This window comes from Rhyacophila brunnea, unplaced genomic scaffold (genome assembly GCF_057557595.1).
Source record: "Rhyacophila brunnea isolate RB1 unplaced genomic scaffold, BYU_Rbru_1.0 scaffold_3, whole genome shotgun sequence".
Classification (NCBI taxonomy): domain Eukaryota; kingdom Metazoa; phylum Arthropoda; class Insecta; order Trichoptera; family Rhyacophilidae; genus Rhyacophila; species Rhyacophila brunnea.
Genome location: NW_028232965.1, coordinates 14457056 through 14479983, shown reverse-complemented (window position 1 = coordinate 14479983; position 22928 = coordinate 14457056). Strand labels below are relative to the sequence as shown.

At 32.8% G+C, this 22928-nt stretch overlaps 1 protein-coding gene across 6 annotated transcripts in view; it reads right to left on the bottom strand.

Moving 5' to 3' along the window:
* aPKC (protein kinase C iota type) overlaps positions 1-22928 on the bottom strand; it is a 478073-nt gene that overhangs the window by 316410 nt on the left and 138735 nt on the right. The gene's annotated exons all lie outside the window — the stretch shown is intronic.

Genomic DNA, 22928 nt, shown 5'->3' with positions numbered 1-22928 from the left:
CCCAGTTCTATTCATGATTTCATTTACTAATAAATATGATACAATTACCCTAGAACCCGTTATTTGTGTATAATATGTATTATAAATGCAATCTGCCAATACGAAGTTAAATCAATATGTTGATTGCCAAATTGTACAAATAAAGCAAGTCAAACAAATTTGTTTGTATCAAAACACGCCATCAAATTCCAAAATACAATTTTGCTGAGAGCATAAACTAACAATGCAAAACAATAATATACAAAAAAAAAATCCATCCCGTAATCACAACATACTATTTACGTGAATTTAATGGAAAAACAATAGCATAACATTTTGTTGCTTATTATGAACATGAAAACCTGCCAACAGAATTAATAACTCTGTTGTACTATGTACATAGCGAATAATTTCACATTCAAAATAATAATATAGTTCAATGTGTACGTACACATATGTACGTTACAGTTTGGTTTGTTATATGTACATATCATATTTAAAGGTTGTATTAAATCTTAAGATATATGTTTATTTTTCTTCATTGCCCATGAATACTCATTATGTGAAGCATATGTACACCACGCAGTACGTCTGAGAAGCTGTTGGTCGTCATTATTTTTTTCCATATCATGTCAACATCACGTAGCTCTATCGTATACAGTATACACAATGCGGTTGATATTTATCGGTCATCCAGGATACCAGAATCAATTTATCGTGAAGAAAAAAGGGTAGAGGCATCTCCGATGACGCATCTTTACAACGAAAGCCCGAATACTCCATTCTCTTATCTCCTTGTTTCTTAAATGTTTGTTGTATTCTCATGTACGATACTCATTACGTAATTAGATATAATAATTCGTAACTATATTCAAATGTAATTATTAACAATTTGGACAATAGCCAATTCATTGTTATCCATATATTAACACGTGCCACTGATCTAATTAATGCACATTTGCATGAGCCTATTACTAATAATTCATTATGTGAAACTTGGTAAAATATGTACTATTTAGACGTTAATAATGACTACACTGTAGTCGTCGGTGATTATAATAATATGTAGTCAATATTTTCGCATTTATATGGCTACTGTAAAAGGGTATGGTAAAAACTTCGCCGTATTCTTTAAGAGCATGTTCATTTATTATAGATATATTAAATCCACAGCTTATAACCGCTAGTATAGCGTTGAACGCTTGTAGTCGTGGGTGCTACGGAAAATCGTAGAGGTCTGCTACACCACACTACCTGACATTTTTCATGTGATATTTATTCTAACTAGTTTACCTAGATACTGATACCTATGTATAACTAGATACTGCTATGTAATTAATTTTTATCTCAAATAATCTATAAATAAAAAAAAGCCAAAAACACAGTAAGAGGAAATAGTTACAATTTTTCATTATGTTTTGATGATATTAAATCGGAGTACGCGATGTAATAGACGTTGCCAAACAGCTGAAATGGAGATGGGCGGGGCACATTGCTCGCCGAAAGGACGGCCGCTGGACAAATGCCGTCATCCAATGGTACCCAAGGGGTACAAAACGGCCACAGGGTCGCCCTAAAAGCCGCTGGGTTGATGAACTGGTAAAGTTCGGCGGAAATACGTGGCAGCGAACGACACAGGACCGAGAGAGTTGGAGAAAGCTTGGGGAGGCCTTCATCCAGCAGTGGATTGACCCCGGCTGATGATGATGAAATCGGAAAATCAGTTGTTTCGGTGTTAAAATCTTGCTAGAAAATAATTAATTTACAGTGCATAATATATATGATTACTAGAGTAACGCCGGCGACTGTAGGCCTTTGTTATTTTCAGGAGAACTTTCACATGTGTGAATAGAATTACGTATAAATGTGAAAAAAATCAACAAAGTTGGTACCTATTAACTTAATTAATTACTTAATTTAAATTTTACATTATGTTGCCCTTGTCTAATCTTCATGGCTATAGTTTTCCATTATCCACTTATCATATCTCTAGTCTAAAAGGCTGTAGTCTACAGAGAATGTTAATTATATAAAATAACGTACGTAAATATTACGTATTTAATGGTTAATTTCCCCACAGAACAACACATAAACCAGTACCTTCGTCGCACTTTAAGGTAGTTCCTTATTGAGAAGAAATGTTGATATTGAAGTGCCATCTCCACTATACATCCAGAAGCCGTTTCTGTAAAGCGAAAATTCAATTAATACCTCTCATCCGTGCTCATATACGTAGCTGTATATGACTAGTGTAATAATCATGTATCGGGGTGCTTGAGACGTTTCGCTTGTTTATCTTTTTTACTCTCTTGAAGAGAAAATATTTTTGGCGTATTTTTTATTACATAATATGTTATAATTTTTAAATAGTAATAATAAGCGTAGAGAAAGGACTATATAATATGGTAATAAATAGTAAGAAGAAAGTTAATATCTCAACTGTAATTTAGTTTGTGTTAATATTTTGAACAATAGCGGGGGATGGTCTGGATTATCCCATTCCCTGTATCGGGAATAAATGTTGAAAAATAAATTTAAAAAATCAAAAGCAATTATTGGTGACACCTGCTTGGCATAAAATGGGGTGTATTATTAAATTAACATATAGCTGAACTATTTTACTGTGTGGACATCGGGTTGAACCGGGTGTCACATTAATCGTATCATAATTACATAATTATTATTTATCGGAAATTAGTATAAACCTTGGCACGCTTGGTATCGTTCCAAAAATGGAGACTATGTAGATACGTAGAGTAGCGCCCATTCTGACTCGCGGTGTTCAAGTGCACTAGTATGTGTGTCAGTAAGACAGGAGGGGGGTGTGCCGGTGTTGATAGTATGCCAACCAAGGAGCAATGGGAAAGCCGCTTCGGATCGGAAAATCGCAAGAGGCGAGTGAGACAAAACAAAAAACATATATTTCTTAAAAAAGAAATTATCCATTAGAATGCGATGAATATCAGCGTAGTAGAATAATGCCCGCGTTTGAATCAATGGGTTGCGGATTCCAACCATTGCTTTTTCAATGCGTGTTTGAGATGCAGAGCACGGACCTAGTAGAAACCGCAACATGAAAACTAGAGTGAGAAATTTCTAGTTCTGATATAAGGGCTAATTTTTGCTTATACTTCAGACGCAATGCGGTAATCTGATTCAGTCACACAGTATCTTCATTCGACACATAAGTAGATTAGATACCATTCGAATGAAACCCATGGTGTATTTAAACAAGTTTAATATATCATCTCGATTATATTCGAATAAATACATAAAAAACTGGTTATAGAGTGACCCGGGATTCGCTTTTCGATATATTCACGATATACGTATCTATGGTTAATATCTAACAACGATTAATCTAGTTTTCTTTTATTGTGTTAACTGTCAATTCATGGTGGAACTGCATTGTGTTATTGATTAATTTAATAAAACGCATTTTTTTTAGTACTTATTCTACTTTTATTATTTAATAAATCTGGACCGGTTTCGTCCGCCTCAGAGGGACATTTTACACAAGTACTATTTATTTTTTTAAATATAGTTAATAACCATGTCCTTGCTTTTTCGTACAAGGTGGTTGTTAGTAATTTTGAACAATCACAAACACCCTGGCTTTGCGAAAAACACATAAATATTGTGTCCTCACCGGGAATCGAACCCAGAACTCTCGGGTGGAAGGCCAGCGCCTTACGCACTGCACCACGAGAGCCGCCTTACACAAGTACTATTGGACGGATAATGCTATGTGGTAGATTATTTGTGTCGCCTTTTCGAATTTGTTTTGGTAAATACCTGTTTTATAAATATTATTTAGTTGAAAATGTCCCTCTGAAGCGGACGAAACCCGTCCAGATTTATTAAATAATAAAAGTGGAATAAGTACTAAAAAAATGCGTTATATTAAATTAATCAATGGTTAATCTTGTACTATAAGTAGTAAATTAACAATTTTACATTTTTAAAATAGATGATGACCTGGTAAAATTATTTATTATTTTACAAATAAAAATAAATTTGTAGATATTTTAAATACGCGTGGAACACTAAAATCACATTTTTTACTAATGAATTAAAGAAATTATTATTAAAATGTAAATATGACATTTACACATAAAATTTGTGATGGGACATTTTTTTAAAGTGATTAGGAATTATTCCAAAATGAAAAAAGAAATCCTTGATATGAAAAAGTTGAATTAATTATAAAATGTCAAGTCAAATATTAAAAAATATATGAAATCTAATACAAAAAAAAACTTGTAATTTATATTATTCATAATTTTAAACAAACTACTTACGCATTGCAAAGTCTACAGTATTTTTTTAACGTTATGTAATAATAAAGGGAACTCCGTAAAAATTAAGATAATTGTCTTGATAAACCTATTTTCTTATTCAACGAATATTTATTCACAAAATTTGAAAATGGAACGTTATTTATTGAACAGACATAATTTGAAAATACGTCAGATTAGAAAAAATATGACGCCTGAAGGAAATCAATCCGCATCCACTGGATTCGCGGGTACTTTAATAATCGACATTATTGTCTTGAATTAATATATATATATATATATATATGTTAATTTTTTTTTAATTATTGAGAATCTAGAACATATTAGACGATCACTCATAGTGAAACGGAAAGTAGTTTGCTTTATATAGAACAAACTGTCATAGCTCGCCGTGAAGGAGTAACGGGCGGCATCTCAGTCTCGGGGTGGGTCGTCGAATTTCGGAGATATTCTCACCCACCAACAGGGCAAGTACCTTTTGCTTACAATACAATTATCTTACGACAAAATAATATAATGCATACCGACGAATACAATACAGACTATTTTTTGGTATTCCAGGCTAAACAATACTTAGTGTGTAACATTCTTCATTGAACATACATAATTTGTAACCACTTAAAAACATACATAATATCAGAATATTTAATCGTAGAAGAAGAAAACCGAATAATAATACTTGAACCCACATCCATCACATATACAACGATCTGATTAATGATGGTTGCCAATATTAACGGAATTTAAAATAACACCTTACGTGCATGTACAGTATTTGACCCGATAGCTGACGTGGAAAACCTGCTCGCTGGGATTGAGATCGATGTGAATTCAAGTCACATTCAGATCAAAAAAATCTGAGGTTGTTCCAAAGTAATATAGGTAATAGGTACATATAAAATAATTATTATAAAAGAAAACACATAGTATGTACATACCTACTACATAGCCAAATTATGATCAGGATGTTTTTCCATAATAATTTAACACCAAGAAAAGTTATGTTAACATATTATTATTATTATAACTATTTAATATGTTTCGTTATTCTTAAGCACTACACAAGGGATAATTTAAGAATGTGGCATTATTAAATATATATCATGAGAAAACTTTAGAAACATATCTATTAGAAAAAATAATTTTTAATAGATATGTTTCTAAAATTTTCTCATGATGTATATATAAGAATATTTAAGAATACCAATTATTGGTATAAAAGAGGTAGACAGGCAAGCTAAGAACTTCGAATAACACAATCGGTCCAAGATTTTTTCTAGGTTTTTCTAATATGTGTTTAAAGATTTCATAACTTTGTATTAAATTGGTTATATTTTAAATTGTAACCAATGACAGGTTGACCACTAAAATTAATTTTAATCGTTTTTAGTTTATTACACACCTTATAAAAGATTGAAACCGAATAACAAGAATTATTCTTGTTTATGATTGTTATTGAATTTAAATTGGTTAAAAGCAAGCACCGCCATGCCCATGTGGACCCAAAGTTAACTTGCAAGAATGAAAGAATCGTCGGCAATTCATGCTCCGACACTGGAGCATGAAGTATAACACGGTGGATTAAGCATATATAACTCTCGATTACAAAGACTACATATTCATATGCATCAGTGACGTGCGGTCCATAAATGCTGTATATACGGAGCATCCTGAGAAATAATCGATAAAATATGTATCTATTTATTGTATAAAAAATTTAATTAATTTAATATTTTTATAATATTATTAATACTATGTAAGTATTTATAGAATATATTATACCTGTCAACGGTGTAATACAACAAACCATTATATGATTTTAGTGAAATAATTAATTTTGGATAGTAATATTTTAACAAACATTAGTAAATAACGTTATCGGATCTATCACACACGTGATATTATTACGAAAATAGTTAAAATTGAGCCATTTTTTTTACATAGAAATTCAATAAACCTTTCTCTTACTAATAATATTGTTACAATGTTTATTATTGATATTGAGTGAAATAAAAAAACAAAATAATATGCCGGTGCCGCCATTAGTAATGTATTAATAATATTTTTGTTTTGATGGAAGTTTTGGACTCAAAATATTACTAATGTAAAAAAACAAAGCATAAGACAGTCACAGGAGACCATTATATTTCATTTTTCATGATTGCTAATGCATTCCCAAAAAAATCAATTACGGGAACCCCCTGCGATGATTCAATTTTCGAACGCAATTTTCCAACAGTTTTCCCGCTAAAAATCGTTACGCACCCCTACGCCGCCGCTAATCGGCGCCGATCGGCTAATATCGGATAGCTTCGGATTCCGGGCCGATTCGCGCACGCGCCCCGACGCCCACACGTACGCTACGACACGAAAAATCCACGCACACTCGGCGAATTTTTACCATGACGCACACTCGCGCACGGTTTATGGTTCTTCCACGTCCCGCCAACACTGACGCAGTTCGCGCACCAACACGCGCGCACTTTACGACTCGCACACATATGAATCTTTAAAAGCATCATATCATGGAATCAGAAGGGCCCGAGAGATTTTCTCATATTTCCCATATATAAAGGTTATTAATATATTTATTTTCGGGACCGTACATGTTCTTGAATTAAGTATCAGCTTCAAAATTAATGTTTAATATGATGAATTTTATACTAACACGGGTTAACGCACTTCCGCACGAATACTACTTCACATTAGGTACCTATGCAAAACTTTTGAAATAGGCATCCGTACCATACCCAAAACAAATCATGCGATTATTGCCCTATTCCCTTGGAAAAAGGGATAAGCGCAATCCATATTATAAACTTACTGTGATTTTGTATGCCATTATAATATTCTGTGCGTTGGTGCTTTTAAAGATGCCGGCATGCTTTGAAGTTTTGTTATAATGTATCTATGTAATACATATTATTATATGTACATATTTCAATGGCAAAGGGTGGAGGTGGGCTATTAAGATCAGCTATTGGTATTCATTGAAATAAGACTACAATTTACAGACGGTGTTGGTTAGTTTTTAAAATTCAATTAAACCCTGCGAAACCAAGTCATAATAAATAATAGTAACAAAATACTCGTCAATAAATGAAACATCTAAAATTATGCAATTAAAAATCATACATAACTTTATTATTTTATAGATAGAATATTTTATTTTATATATTATAGTTTGGGTTGGAGCTTACTTCAGTGAAACGGCAAATAATTTTCAATAGTTTAGTAGGTGCGACGAAATTTCTCACTCATCGCCAATCGGAGACTGGCAGTCGATGTGTCTCCGCACGTCGATTTGTTTTGTCATGGCGTCGGATGAAAATATTCTTAAATCATGTAAAGAGTCATCTTAACACGATTTAAGCACTAATCCCCCCCGTCGCCATCACAAAAAAAAATTGACGTGTTCACAGCTTGACTTTCGCTCTCCGATTGCCAGCCAGTCCGAAATTTCGTCGCACCTATAATTATATATAATATTAATAAAATAACAATATGTGTAATATGTATTCTTAATCCAAAGAAAACAAATAAGTATGAATGAAAAAGTGTGCACAATTTTGTCGTATTACCCAAAATATACCATAACTATTATGGTTTGGTTGGGCAGGGATTAATCGATTTTTAAAAACTAACAAATACTAACTGTAAATTTTAGTCTTAGTTTAATAAAAACAAATACGTATGACTAACAAAGTTTAATGTGCACTATTTATGGCGGATCTTAACAGCCTACCCCCACCCTCGCCACTGACATTGTTGTTTGCTACTCGTTGTGATTGTTAATCTGAATATTCTAAATTATACCGTTTTATTGTGTAAAAGTTTATAGTAAGTAACATTGATGCAAGTTGTAGGTAAGTGAAGTCTGGACAACTAGGTACATAGACGCTATGCATGCTTTATTTACTTACGTGTGGTTTTTGTATGATTTTGTAAGATTTTTCATCGAATCAATGATCACTCAGTTACATGTAAATTGTACGTATTATATTTCGCCGTATCAGAGTTCACCTTTAACTGTCATACCGGAAAGAGAAGACCGTAAAGAAATTAAGATCAAAAAAATATGCGCTATTAGTGGATCATTTCAGACAGTGATGTTCCAATTTTATTAGATTCATTAAGAACATTAATTCGGTATTGATTAGTATCAAATAACGCTGTCATATGATACGACTTAACCTACTAGCTAATTTTCTATGGTCCGTGACGTTTGGCTGTGATGTAATTTTTTTGAAATTTGCTAGCGAAAATTTATCTGTCCACGAAATGTAAAAATAGTAGCTCTCGATTCTGAACGGAAATTGTTAAATTTATCGATATTTTTTTTTTGGCGAAACTCAAATTGTTACGATAACATATTCTTGATTTCGAGAATTCGCTCACAATAATTAAGTTCCATTCTCATCTATAAGTTGAGAATGTATTTTTAAAGCGAACGAAACCGGTGCTAATCGCTATTGAATTATGCTGAATAAAAAGTTACTACATATTGTGTTTTATTTTAATTAATACAGTGTCTTTCAAGGAAGAATAATTGACAGCTTGGCAACAATAAATCTTGTTGAGTTAATAGCAATTATTAATACTTGTATATGATACTAATATGCATGTACATACATACATTGTGAAGGGTGATAAATGTATATCCTCCTGAGAAAAAAATGTGATTTTGAAAAATATATCAATTTTAGTCGTCATTAGTTTGGTAATTTTTCTCATGTCACGAAAATCCGTAGCCGGGATCGAAATATACCCTATTGCACGATACAATGGCTTCTATAAAAAGGTAAAAAACGTCTAACGAGTCTAAAAAAGCTCTAATAAATAAGAACCCGTAATCTCGCGTCACACCGTCTGCGAATCGGCAAATGTTTTTTATCGGCAATTTTAATCTACACAGTAGATGTCTGCAGCAGTACCTGGCTGGAATATTTTATTTGCGAAAAATTCTAATGGACCGACACGCAGCGACGCAAAGTAAATACAACACGGTGCAAAAAAATGCCGAAGAGCGATAAATGTTGGGTGTTAAAAAAAAAAAAACAACGGTACAAAAGACTTGGATTTAAGCGGTTCTCGTGTTTTTAATGGCGTGCATTTTTGAAGCAAGTATTAATAGACAATTTTGAAAAGTTTTTAAATAACAACTGTCAGAATTTTAAATGAATGGTAAGTATTTATTTCAAAGTATCGGTATAAGCCCGCCAGTTTTAATGTTGAATGTAAAATAATGGTACAGCAAGAAATAATATTCAAAAATCAGTAGTAAAAATAAATAATCATTATTTAAATGACATGAGCCAATAGATAAAATCAATATCCATTATTATTTTGATAGTATGAAAAGTAAAAAACATTCAATGGGGTGCACGGCATTTTAGGGTTACCATTATCGCATATAAAGTATATTAGTCTATGCATTCATGAATATCGGTAAGAACAAACTATTTATGATTATATTATTATTAAAAGAAGATCAAATAAGAAGTCGCAGAGGTGCAGAAAAAAGAGCTAGATGGACATTTCACAGAATAAATGCGAATAACCTCAAAGATTAAATTAATAATTGATCAAAAATATAGGTTCTCTAGGTAGGTACTACAAATATTACAGAAATCATTTTTTTAAACTAAGTACATTTTCATTACCTATTATTGTCTAATTTTATAAAAAAAAATGAATCTCAGTTTGGATACAACAATAATTAATAGTATGATATTAAATTTATATCAATTAAAATTGTATGCTAAATAATTAGTTAGGGTTCGTGGATTTTTTATATTTTACATGTTTTTTACTCATCACTACAAAAAAGGTTTTTTTCAATGTCTTTTAAAATTACTAATTTAAGTAAGTATCCTAATTATTTATATAATATGTATATTATTATTTTTACTATTAGTGTAAATGCCGAATCAGATAATTATTTAATATTGTTAATTTATTACAGCATGTAATGTAAACAAGACCGTGAAACGTATTGCCATTGGCGAGCCAAAAGTCCGAGGACAATAATTAATAAGTCGTCCGATTTGTCTATGCTCTGATACTGATCAACGAACGAATAAAAAAATCGAGCTGTCAAAAGTTGCGGTTATCGGAATGTTTTCCGATAATCCTAAAATGTTGTGTTATTTATATGTAGACTTGCATAAAATAATATAACAGTAAAAACAACACATATTTTATGTTTTCTTTTATGAATTTCATAAACGTTTTTAGTAATATGTTTGTTACAATTGATTATTATTGTGAATTTTTGAACACAAGAAATACATTTATTGTAAACAACTGAAGTCTGTCTTATTATTTAATTCTGGTACTGAAAATAATATTTAATAAGCACTATACAAGTCTGAAGTATGTCTTGTTATTATTGCAAAGTTGAAAATGTATATAATAGACACTACAATTTATTTAACTCCGCGATGAAGTAGAGATTAAGGGTTTGAATCTCATAAGGTAAGGTTACATATATCTTTGAAGTGCGCTTAGATCAAGAGTGTATGCATAACAGCTACCTACAACTGGTGGTTCGGAAGGTGCAGTTAAGTTAAGTTACAGCTGATAGTTAAAATGAAATAGTATCTTAAAGGCACTAGAAGCTTGCTCAGGAGACTCGCATTGCATCATTGAGCCATTTTATAGATACACAAATGCTGCTACACTAAATGGGCGTAAGGGATGAAATAATAGAGAAATACCATTCTAATAGTACAATCTGTTCTGGAGAGCCAGATAGAAAGAACAATACTATCCTACTAAATTTAACATAATAAGGAAGCTACTAAATAAGTTATTTCTGTAAAAGAAAAAATCTGTCCAAAATAGATTTTATACTGACAAATTGATATTTATACTTACCATTAATTATTTAAATAATTCCCGGAAATTGTTTAAATAATTCCCTATCATAATTTAAATACTTCCATTGTTATATTATAATACTTACCAATAATCATTTTTTACTTGCTGTTCATATTAAATAGTTCCCACCTTTTTAATAAAATACTTGCTCGATTTTTTATTAAAATACTTGCTGTTAATGCATATATATACTTACCAAATAATTTGAAGCCGTTTTTAATTCACTTAAGCCCGTGAAGAGGTGTTTTCATGGAGAAGTTAATTTATAATAATTAATGTTCATAAAAGATCAATTCAATTGTCATTTTAGGAGGTAGATAATATAGTCATAATATATTGGTCGCGCCAATTGTGGTGTCCGTCATCTTTATTCCCCACCTACTCAAATCCCTATATTTATTATTATCACAAAACCAAGTGACCGGCAGTCACGGGTCATGATAGACCGTGTGACATCAAGTGAGCGGCCGTGTTGCGGGCTTCTGATAGCTTAGCTCTCGTTAACTACCGTATGATTGAAAACGTATCAGTTCGACCTTCGTTGCACTAAATCTGTTACGGTTTGAGTGAACGTTGCGTCTATATCATCCATCTTGAACTTATCATCATCATTCGTCAACCTCATACAATATCATCTATCCAGAACACGATGCCAATGCATTCTTTTAATACTTTTCGCCACCTTTAAGTAGAATTGAATTCATTTTCAGTTAATTCTGTTTTGTATGAAAAGTTATTTCGGAAGAAATCCGTAATCCAATCCACTATTATTAGTTGCTAAGTGGGTGGTCCTAGCAACTAAATTATTAATATATACGTGCGTTACTATGGAAATCAAAATGACATTTTAGTATTCTAGATTCGTTTGTTTGTTTGTTTTTTATTTACTTCATATCAAGTACAAGTTTGAGCATATTGAGCATAATAATTCAACAAAAATTTTAAAAACGTTGTATATAAAAAGTTCTTTTTATCTTGTAAATATTATAATTTTTCTTTTTATTAATAATTCATAGCGTAGCATATTTGTAAAACAAAATGTGTATTTTTGTAATTGTTGAATTCCGCTCGATGGTTAAATTATTAAGTTTTTTCTCCTTCCTGAACAATTTTCCCAAATGGAGTTACCTAGTCGGTTTGCAGATTAATCAGTCGATATGTAAAAAAAATTTTTCTTCATTCTGTACAATATATTTCCGTATATCATGCATACGATACGATGTCGTGGATTATCTTTAATCAATTAATAAATTATATCGTAAAATATGAGAGACGTTTTCATAATTTAATATTTCAATTCCCCAATTGCATTCAATATGCAAAAAACGCTAATGAAATACATTTCAGCAATGGATAAATCAGAAGGGGTGGTTGTGAAAAATAAGCAAAGGGGGTCGAGGGGTAAAAACAGGACGTGAAATATTTCCCCCGTGCTTTTAGCGAATTCTGAAATTGGAACAAAAGATAATCGTGTTCGGCGACGACTCCCCCATTGGCTGGGAGTCTAAAATTTTTAATGAATCCATGATACACTGCCAGCCGGAGTAAGATGGATGCGTAAAATATGTGCCACGGATGAAAATGTATTAAAACTTTTAGATTTTTTCGCGGGACGCCAAGCTTGTAATCACATAATCAATAAGATATGTACAGGATGTCAAATATGGGTTTTGTCGTGGTGGATTACGTTTACGATGAAATAATAAATTATTCTCATAGTCAAATCTGGTTACATTGACGCCATCTTCACATAGATGGAAATATATCTGTGCCCAATTATGAACACAAATAATAACTATTTCAACAAACGTAAACAACGAAAAAGTCCCGCTCTACGCTAATAGTATAATATCTTCCGGAATCCCTTCTGGATTGCAGGAAGAGCTGCTCCCGACTAAAAGCAAGCCAGGAGGATACTTGACGACGTAATTGGCTATCATTGGCGTGAATAAATCTCATCTGATTGTGGATTCGTTTGACGAGCTTCCTAACGTTGAGCTACCACTCAAATATAGCGTGTCTGGCGAATCCGGTGTGGCCATTTCTGGTGTGCTTATATAATGCATACGTGCAACTTAAAAGAACCCACTTTGTGGGTATGGTGAGATTCATAACAGAACAGATCGTGGATTCAGCCATACGCCAGGCCAGACCGGAAGCTATTGCTTGGATTGATGCCGCCTTGCCGATTCCACTATGACCTGTTATGTGATTTTGTTTCATAATATATTCTTCTTTTTGAACAAAATGTTTTACTGTCGCCATATTATGATTATAATCATAAATGAGTCGATATGATCACTTTTGTACAACACTAGATAGCGAGTTTTTATTGCGATCGAATAGGTAGCCATATAAAAATGTAGGTAGGTACATCTGTACGTTCGGGCATTGAAATATTGAAACTATAATCTTTTGTCGACCCGTCTTTGGCAGTCTGTTTTGAATTTTTGATACAATGTACGTACCTATTACATATACCTACGTCGAAATCAGATCGATATATTTGCTGGCTTATATATTATAGTAGGTACAATAATTATTGAAGACGTTGTCATATTTTCATAAGCAGTTAAATGGCTAGATTTTTATAGTGTGTATAATGTCAATGTTTCGTGAGGCGACAGGAATTTACATTCGATTGTAGAGCCAACGAAACTAATTAGGTTCCGAAATAAATCGGACATATTTCGTGTTCTGAATAATTATTATCAACGTACATATTACGTACTATGTACCTAGTAATTGATAAAACTATACAATTCAACAAACTGTTAAGGGTTATGTATTCACAATTTGCTCATTGTGAAATTATCGGATTCAGTACCTTATATTCACTGTTAAAATATTCAAAAATTCTTTTTTCAGGGGTTTTCTTGGTAATGCCGGGGTATTTTAAAAGTTAAGGAATCGATTGAGTCAAATAAGAATTGTAGTGAAACGGTTTTGGACAGGTGCGTGGGATGTGAAAATGTGCTGCACGTCATATACCTATAGAAAAATATTAGGCTTAATAACACTTTTGCAGATTTATTTTTATATATTTACGTTCCATTTATATAGAGAAAGCTTTCTTGAACGCCAACGTTTCGTGATGATGATTTTCTTATGATTACCATAGGTTATATTGTAAAGTGATGTATTTTTAAATTTGTCTTGAAATCATTTTTAATATCTCCAACTCAGTCCACTGTACGGTATGTTTTGGTTTGATTTAATCTTAATCATACTTTCTGTCTCTGCCTGTTATTGGGATTATCGTTTATTCTATACCTTATAATCATTTTTTTTTTTAATTATTAATAACCATGTTCTTGCTTTTCCGTACAAGGTGGTTGTTAGTAATTTTAAACAATCACAAACACCCAGGCTTTGAGAAAAACACATAAATATTGTGTGTCCTGACCGGGAATCGAACCCAGGAACCCTCGGGTGGAAGGCAAGAGCCTTACGCACTGCACCACGAGAGCCGCCTAATATTTATTTATTTGTATACTTCCGGAAATGGACTTGTTAGGAGACCTTAATAAATAAACCAATTTGGATCTTCGTATGGAAGAAAACATGTCGAATAAAGTATATTACGCATGAACTGTCCGAGAAACAAAGAATATGCAGTATTATTTTTTTAATGTAACTTAACCATATTGTTGGTAAAAAATTTTTATTAATATAATAGGACTCCATAAATCAAGGACGACAGCAACATAAAAAAACTCTTCTTTGTAGATCGATTTTCGTAGATGGAAACGGATGTGCGATACCTGAAATATAACCGAATTTAATATCGGGATCATAGGATAAGTAAAAAATAGTAGGGTATATTTTACGTGCAAAAATATATGTTTCTTTCCGGATAATTTTATTAGAGCGGCATGTTTTCCTGGTATGTACGATAAAAATCCAACTTTCTAACTTGTATTAGATTCCCAGTTTTACGCAGACGTCACTTTATTAAATTGTGAGTTACCAGGAGGATATAAAATATAAATCAACGGGTGGAGGAAGCATAAAACACCGTCTTACGTGTGAATTGATTTTCGCGCGCTTACAAGGTCCGCGTCAGTCTGCCGTGGCTCAGATATGTCCGAATTTAATAACAGGAGAGCAGAAAATTTATGGCCAGGTAATCTTCAGGGACTCGCGATTTGATGACGGACATTTAGCAAACTGAAAGATTTTACAGAAGTTCTGTAAGCTGTCGATTACTTCACCTGCGTACGGACTCGACTAATAGGGACGCAATAAACTCAAAACTCCCCTACTGTGCTAAATGAAAAAATGCTTTAATGTGTTACTGTGGGGAAAATAGAAGCAAATAAGATTAAGTATTAGTTTACTTTAAAGACAAAATGCGTCATTATTTTATAAAATCACAAAAAAATAAGACGTGTTTTATGTAGTTAATTTAGGGCCACGTTACATAAATGTACCTAATCCAGAACTAGGTATAGGGTTGATCAAGAATAAAGAGACACAATATTGATTTCTCTTTCACACGGACGTCCGACCACTACGACTCGATCACTTTAACCTTGTCTTCACATATGTATGGATCTATTTGCTAATTAGTTTACATTGATGGTTGTTTTCGGACGGCATCCTTTTAGATTCGGTAGAATGAGATTCAGATAAGTAATTATGTATCTTTAATGTACGTATAAAAGAACCAATACCACGTATCAATTGATAAAAATACAAAATCTCTTCTTGCTTATTGTTTTTAATTAGATTTGTATAATATATGTTATTTTGTAATAAATAATTTACAGTGTTTTCTTTGACATCCAAATTATTTCTTTGTGTACACATTTAGAAGACAACACTTGGCGCCCATATTATTCATATGCCTACTTACTACAGATTCATATTTGTTAACTTTTATATTTCCACTGCTATCCATTTATAATATATCGGTAAATATTCAACTATTAGTCAAATTCATACGACAGCGTGATTTTACGGCCTGATATTCAGTCAATTTAATTTTTGCTTTGCCGTAGAAGCACTTTTTCTATTAATATCAATTGCAACCTTTTTATTTAGGTATATACCTATATTTTCTCATTTTACATTAAGTAGTAAAAAAGAAAGATGAAGTGTGTTTGAGATAAATACATAGGTAAAATCTAGAGTCAATTCATCCAATATCTAACGAACCTCCAAAGAAGCAACACCTATTGCAAGTGTCAAACCGAACCAACTAAAAATAACAAGATCGCATTGCTATTAAAAGTATTATGTGATACAACATAACTTCTAGTGCAAGTCCTGGAAGCATGATCATCAACGGAATTAAGATAGTAAATTACCAATAAGTAAATGCTGAGTACCTTGAAAATGTGTCACTATTAAACTTACTATAATATGGTTACCTTCCACCAACAAACAAAAATTATTACTTTAATCAAGGCGGAAAATTTAATTCGTACTTCTATCGATTACAATTACAGTACAAGAGTATAGTAGGTTGAAAACTATTAATTACACTAAATTTTGTGGTTACGGAAGCCGTACTAAGAAGTGTCAAGTGATTCTCTATTATTATTATATTTTTACGGATAACTCATTTTATTTCGTGTTAATTGTAATCTAGAAACGACCAAGACACCGGATAGTTTTCAATGATATCTTTTCTTCTTATCGTTTTATCCCCTATCGGAGCTCGGCCTCCATCTGAGCGATCTTTGCTCCATTATCTGCTACCCGAAACAGGTCGGTATAGCTGCACTTGTACCAATCATGGACGTTCTTAAGCTACGAAATGTGGCGTCATCTACATCTCTGCTACGTTTCGTAATATATTAAGGATTTTTCATCTAACCCGCTAAAGTCACTTGGATAATAATATTGTGTTGAATTCATTAAATCGCATTGTAGTAGTTGAATGCTGCATAATAGAATATATAATATATGAAAAATATTCATTGAAAGTATTTGAAACTGACGTAGTTATGGTAGTTTTTTACAGTGGCGAAGGGTGGAGGTAAGCTGTTAAGATTCGCTATAAATAGTGCACACTAAACTTTGTTAGTCATATGTATTTGTTTTTATTGAACTAAGACTACAATTTACAGATGGTATTAGTTAGTTTTTAAAAATCAATTAAACCCTGCCTAAACGAAACCATAATAGATTTGGTCTAATTTGGGCAATGCGACAAAATTGTGTACAATTTTTCATTCATAGTTATTTGTTTTCGTTGGATTAAAACTACATATTACACATATTTTTGCTTCATTTTTTTGATTCATTAAGCCCTGCGTTAACCAAACTATAATAAATAAAAAATATTATTCTATCTATAAAATACTCAAAGTTATGTATGATTTAATTGCATAATTTTAGATATTTTATAGATAGACATGTATTTTTTGACTAATATCTATTATGGCTTGGTTTCTCAGGGTTTAATTGAATTTTAAAATCTAACCTACACTATCTGTTAATTGTAGTCTTATTTCAATGATAACAAATATGTATGTCTGAAAAAGTTTAATGTGCACTATTTATGGCGGATCTTAACAGCCTACCTCCACCCTTCGCCACTGGTTTTTTATTTCAAAGCCATTCCATATGCAGAGGGATGATGCACATTTAATGTTCGCTGAAATATCGTCACGGCCTTTAAACAATAGCATGCAGATATAAAATGATAATTCCGCTCCCCGCACGGTCCCGCGCAGCCAGACGCGGTCATCTAGAGGCTCAGGCCGGGGATTAAATCCAAACGTTTCGTGTGATTAATTGACTCAAATCTGGATTTATAACATGACAGACGTATTTACGAGGTCCGCTTGAAAATTGATCGTAACTTCGAGCCAATAATAATCGGAAGCGAGCCAAGTTGTAATTCCCACAAGTACTTCATCAGCACTAACTACTATTTAGTTTAAGAACTTACGTGAAAACCACTTTACAATATTGTATACCCTTTTATGACCCAACCAGTATATACTATAATATACCTCAGTACTTTCGGGTGTGCAATTAATAGCCAGAATAATGCTGCCACGGCGGCGTAAATATATGAATTATTGTAAAAATGCATGATATTATTTATTAAATTATGATTTTTTTATACAACATCCAAACTAATCATCGTTTGTTATCGTTATTTTACCACACATATATAGGTATTAGAATATTTCTTCTTCTTTGCCCATATCCGCCCCTTAACTGGAGCATATGGACACCACGCGGCGCCTCCAAGAATCCCTGTCGCTCGCCAGTCTTCTTGCTTCGTTCCAGGTCAAACCAGCATCCCGTAGCTCCGCCGTATACACTCTGTAGATTGTATTTAGCGGCCTTCCAGGACGCCGGAATCCGGTCGGCTTGAAGAACAGGCAAGCCAGGTTAAAGTTCTCTTCTGGCATCCGCAGCACGTGGCCGAGCCAGGTCCAACGTCGCCTCTTCACTTTCAGCGTGATGAGAGGCTGCTTGGTACGTTCTCTTATCTCCTCGTTGCTCCTAAAGTCATACCACCGCACACCCAGTATTCGTCGCAAACATCTGTTTTCGAAGCTCAGTATACGGTTGCTCTGAGCCTTCGTAAGGTGCCATGATTCGCTACCGTAAAGCAGCACCGTCAGAATGCAAGCGTCGAATAGGCGGCATTTGGTTTTGACCGAGTACAATCGTGAGTCCCAGACATTTCGCATCGAGTTGAATGTTGCTCCAGCCATTCCCATTCGGATAGCGAGCTCTTTCTGCAAAATGCCATCTCCCGTGATGTGTACCCCCAGGTACTTGAAGCTGTCGACGCTCTCGATGCTCTGTCCATCGCTAATCAGAGGGAAATCTGGATCAGGACAGGTGCTATTGCACAAGACGTTGGTTTTCTTCGCGTTGATTTTCAAACCAACGCGAGAGGAGTTGTTATGCAACCTGTCGATTGTCTCTTGAATGCCCTCGATTGAAATCTTGCAATCGATTTTTAAGTAACTTCCCGACTAGCTAGACATTTGAAACTTTTAAAATATATCAGAACACAATGCCAATGCATTCTTTTAATACTTTTAACCATCTTTAAGTAGAATTGAATTGATTTTCAGTAAATTCTGTTTTGTATGAAAAGTTATTTCGGAAGAAATCCGTAATCGAATCCACTATTAATGGTTGCTAAGTGGGTGGTCCTGGCAACTAAATTATTTATAGGTATATACGTGCGTTACTATGGAAATCAAAATGACATTCAGTATTCTATATTTGTTTGTTTGTTTTTTATTTACTTCATATCACGTACAAGTTTGAGCATATAGAGCATAATAATTCAACAGAAAAATTAAACACGTTGTATATAAAAAGTTCTTTTTATCTTGTAATTATTTTATATAGCCTTACAACCGAAAGCCTCTGAGCTGATTCACGCATAGGGAAGACAAAAAAATATCGACACGTTTTAAAGAATACTTCGATACTTTTCGTTTCAGTATGGTAACCCTAAGCACTGATGCATCTGACGAAATTTGGAACACTTTTGATATAAAAATATTCCCGACAAATTTCTACAAAGTGAATCAAAAAATTGAATAAGTATATGATGAGAAACAACTCAATCCGTGTCAGCATATTGGTGGGCGATATTAAATAACTGACCGAAATTACAAATTCCTAATATCCATTTCCCGTAGTGTCCAATTATGACAAACTCAGTAAATAACTGACTTAGGTTAGGTATATCCGATGACGCAAACTTCAAATACCTAGGATATCTTTAGAGGCAGAAGGATGCAAATCCACACTACGTTTTTTTTTTTTTTATATATATAAATTTGTATTATATTTATTCCTTTCTTACATATTCCAGAAGTACTTTAATTGAATTAGAACAAAAAAAATAATGATCATTATATGTATATTTTCTTAGAAGTTATGAGTATTCGTTTAAAATAAAAATTGTTTTTTGGCTCTCCTGAACAATTGGGTATTTGGGTTTGCATCCGTCTGCCTCTGAGGTACAGATAATTATATTGACTTATATTTATTAAAATCTTCTAAACATTCGATAGTTATACGAATATTGGAAACACTATGTTTTGCGTGTAACTGTTTATCGATAAAATAAAAATACAAAATAAAGTATATAAGTAGGTATAGAAGTTGCGTGCGCCTATCGTGGAGCAGAGGCTAGCACGCTGGGTGCCTGATCAGTGGATTATGAGTTCGAATAATGTCGACTGCGTCAAATTCACGTTTTGATACATACACAGTAATTTGTTTTGACACATGAGGAGGTATCTACGTGTAGAGCAGTACATAAAAATGCGAAAGATTGTCTATTTACCAATTACAACTTACCGGATCACAGGATTCATCAAGTATGCACGTGATAAGGCAAGTCAGAATCAGACGAGCGTGGCACTTACCTGAAAAAAGAAGAAAAACGTGATTATCGTTAATGAAAGTATCATATAAATTAAATTTAAAAACAATAAATGAACGATCAAATAAAAGTAAACATAAACAATATATTATAATATTGTTTTAAGAATATATTGTTGATATTTTTATATATCTATGCACGGATCATACAAGCCCTTTAGGGGACAATACGACGCTCAAAAGAGACAATTATTACAAATCTATAATTGGTACCTCATCTTTCACCTGTAAGAATTGTCAACTGTATGTGTCATAAGTCAACGATAGCCGAACGGTAGTGTGTTGGCTTGAGCAAGCGGCTAACGTCAATTTCTCGTAAAAACGAAAAATCTGTTAATACAACTTCATTGTGTGGAGGCCCATATGATCACCTTAGGATCGAACATGGTGATTTTGTAACGTAATGTGTCATTGTTTGGGGTTAAACTGTGATGAGCAACTTTTCTTTTAACTATGGACAAATTAAATAGAATTGCGGGTGCGTTTATTTACATATAATATTATATTTTTCGAATAACCATATAAACCGATTATATTATAATCGCTGGTCTGCAGAAAATCATCCCGGGGGCCGCGGGTTGCTCGTCACTGCTTTAAAAAAAGGTGATAGTTAAAAAGGTTTAGAAAACTCTTGACTCGTTATACTTTATACTTACGTCAAAAATAGAGAAATTTTAAAAAATATATTATATATAAGATATTTTACACATCAACATATATTTCGTTGTAAATTTGTAAGCACTTGAAATAATATATTATATGAAACGTACGAAATAGTTATTAATTGTGGATGTGAACACCCAAAAGTAACAGTCGAATGAGTGTTACAAACAGTACTATAACTATAGTACAATACTATCATTTTAAATTCACAAATAATGTATACTATAATTTTTACACATGTGTACTATAATCAGCACAGAAAAAGATGGCAACACCGAGTAGAACTCTTTTCTACTTCTATATTTTTGAGGATTTTCAAAATTGTTTATTTTCCAAAATGAAATTCTTGATAACCAGGTACACCCATCGACTATGAATTCAAAATGAATTACAAAAATACAAGGTAAAATGAAAAATAAAAATGTAATATTACAAAATCGTTTATTACACATACAATGGCCGCCGCCTATCACAATCTTTATTGCAGGTTTCGGTTAGATTATTAAACACATCGTTGCGAGAAATTTTCATCAAAGGCGAGCATTAAAAAGTTGTAAACATTTAAAAGTTTACGGTATTACGATGCTTACATCGAATAAAGCACATCGAGGAAACAGGTCATCCCTAAGCTCCGAGAGACATCGATAACGGATACTCCCTCCCTATGCAAACCACCGACAGTTTAAAAGCGATAAAATTTACGATAAAATATAAAATCGTAAAGAGACTATAAAAAACTTATAACATAAAAAAATATATTGAATAAACTCCTAGTATAAAATATGTATACGAACTAGGTACATACTTTTTTCTTTTATTCTCATTCGAGATAAAGTGTTAAGAAACTGCTGAAAAGCCGTCAACTTAACGAATGTCAAGAAATATACGTAAATATATTGCATATTGATGTGGGTATATTATTTCCGTGAATCTATGCCTTTCCGTGGACGTATTAATAGACTTGTTAGATATAGCGGTATTTATAGCAATATCCTAAATACTTTAATAATGTTTTCACGATCGTATAATGCAGGGGTTCCCTACTTGTTTGTACTCTGGAGCACATTTTAAAATATAGGGCGGCGGGCAACACCTATTTTTTCAAAGCAAATTTATAGTTTGACATAGGTAATAAATTATACACAAAAAATAATTTTAAATATAAAAATTATTGTTTATATTCTGTAAAATAAATACGTCATGGTTGACTCATATATGAGTGGTTCACAAGCATAGTGAACCAAGTCCATTATTGTTATTTTTGAGTAAGCTAAGTTCGAACATAATATTTGAGTAATTCTAATTATGTAAGGGTATTATTTCCCTTACATAATAACTTAAATGTATTCAAAATAACACATCAGAATTGCAATAATACTCTTGCAGAATTAGAAATACTCAAATATTATGTTTGAACCTAGCTTACTCAAAAATAACCATAATGGACTTGGTTCACTATGCTAGTGAAACACTCATATACAAAATTAACGTTATATAGAAATCATAATATAGATCTCAAAGTCAGTGTGATGTTTGACATTACATTTCATTGGCCAGTGCCTTATAATTAGGAGAGTATTATGATATTCCTGTTAGTAAACATTCATAAAGATGCTCATCGGTGACATAGTGATGGTGATGGAGACAAAAGAAAGCAGACGAATTACTGCGAAATAGGTTACGGTTCCGATCCGATTCGATCGGCACGGCAATCGCGATCAC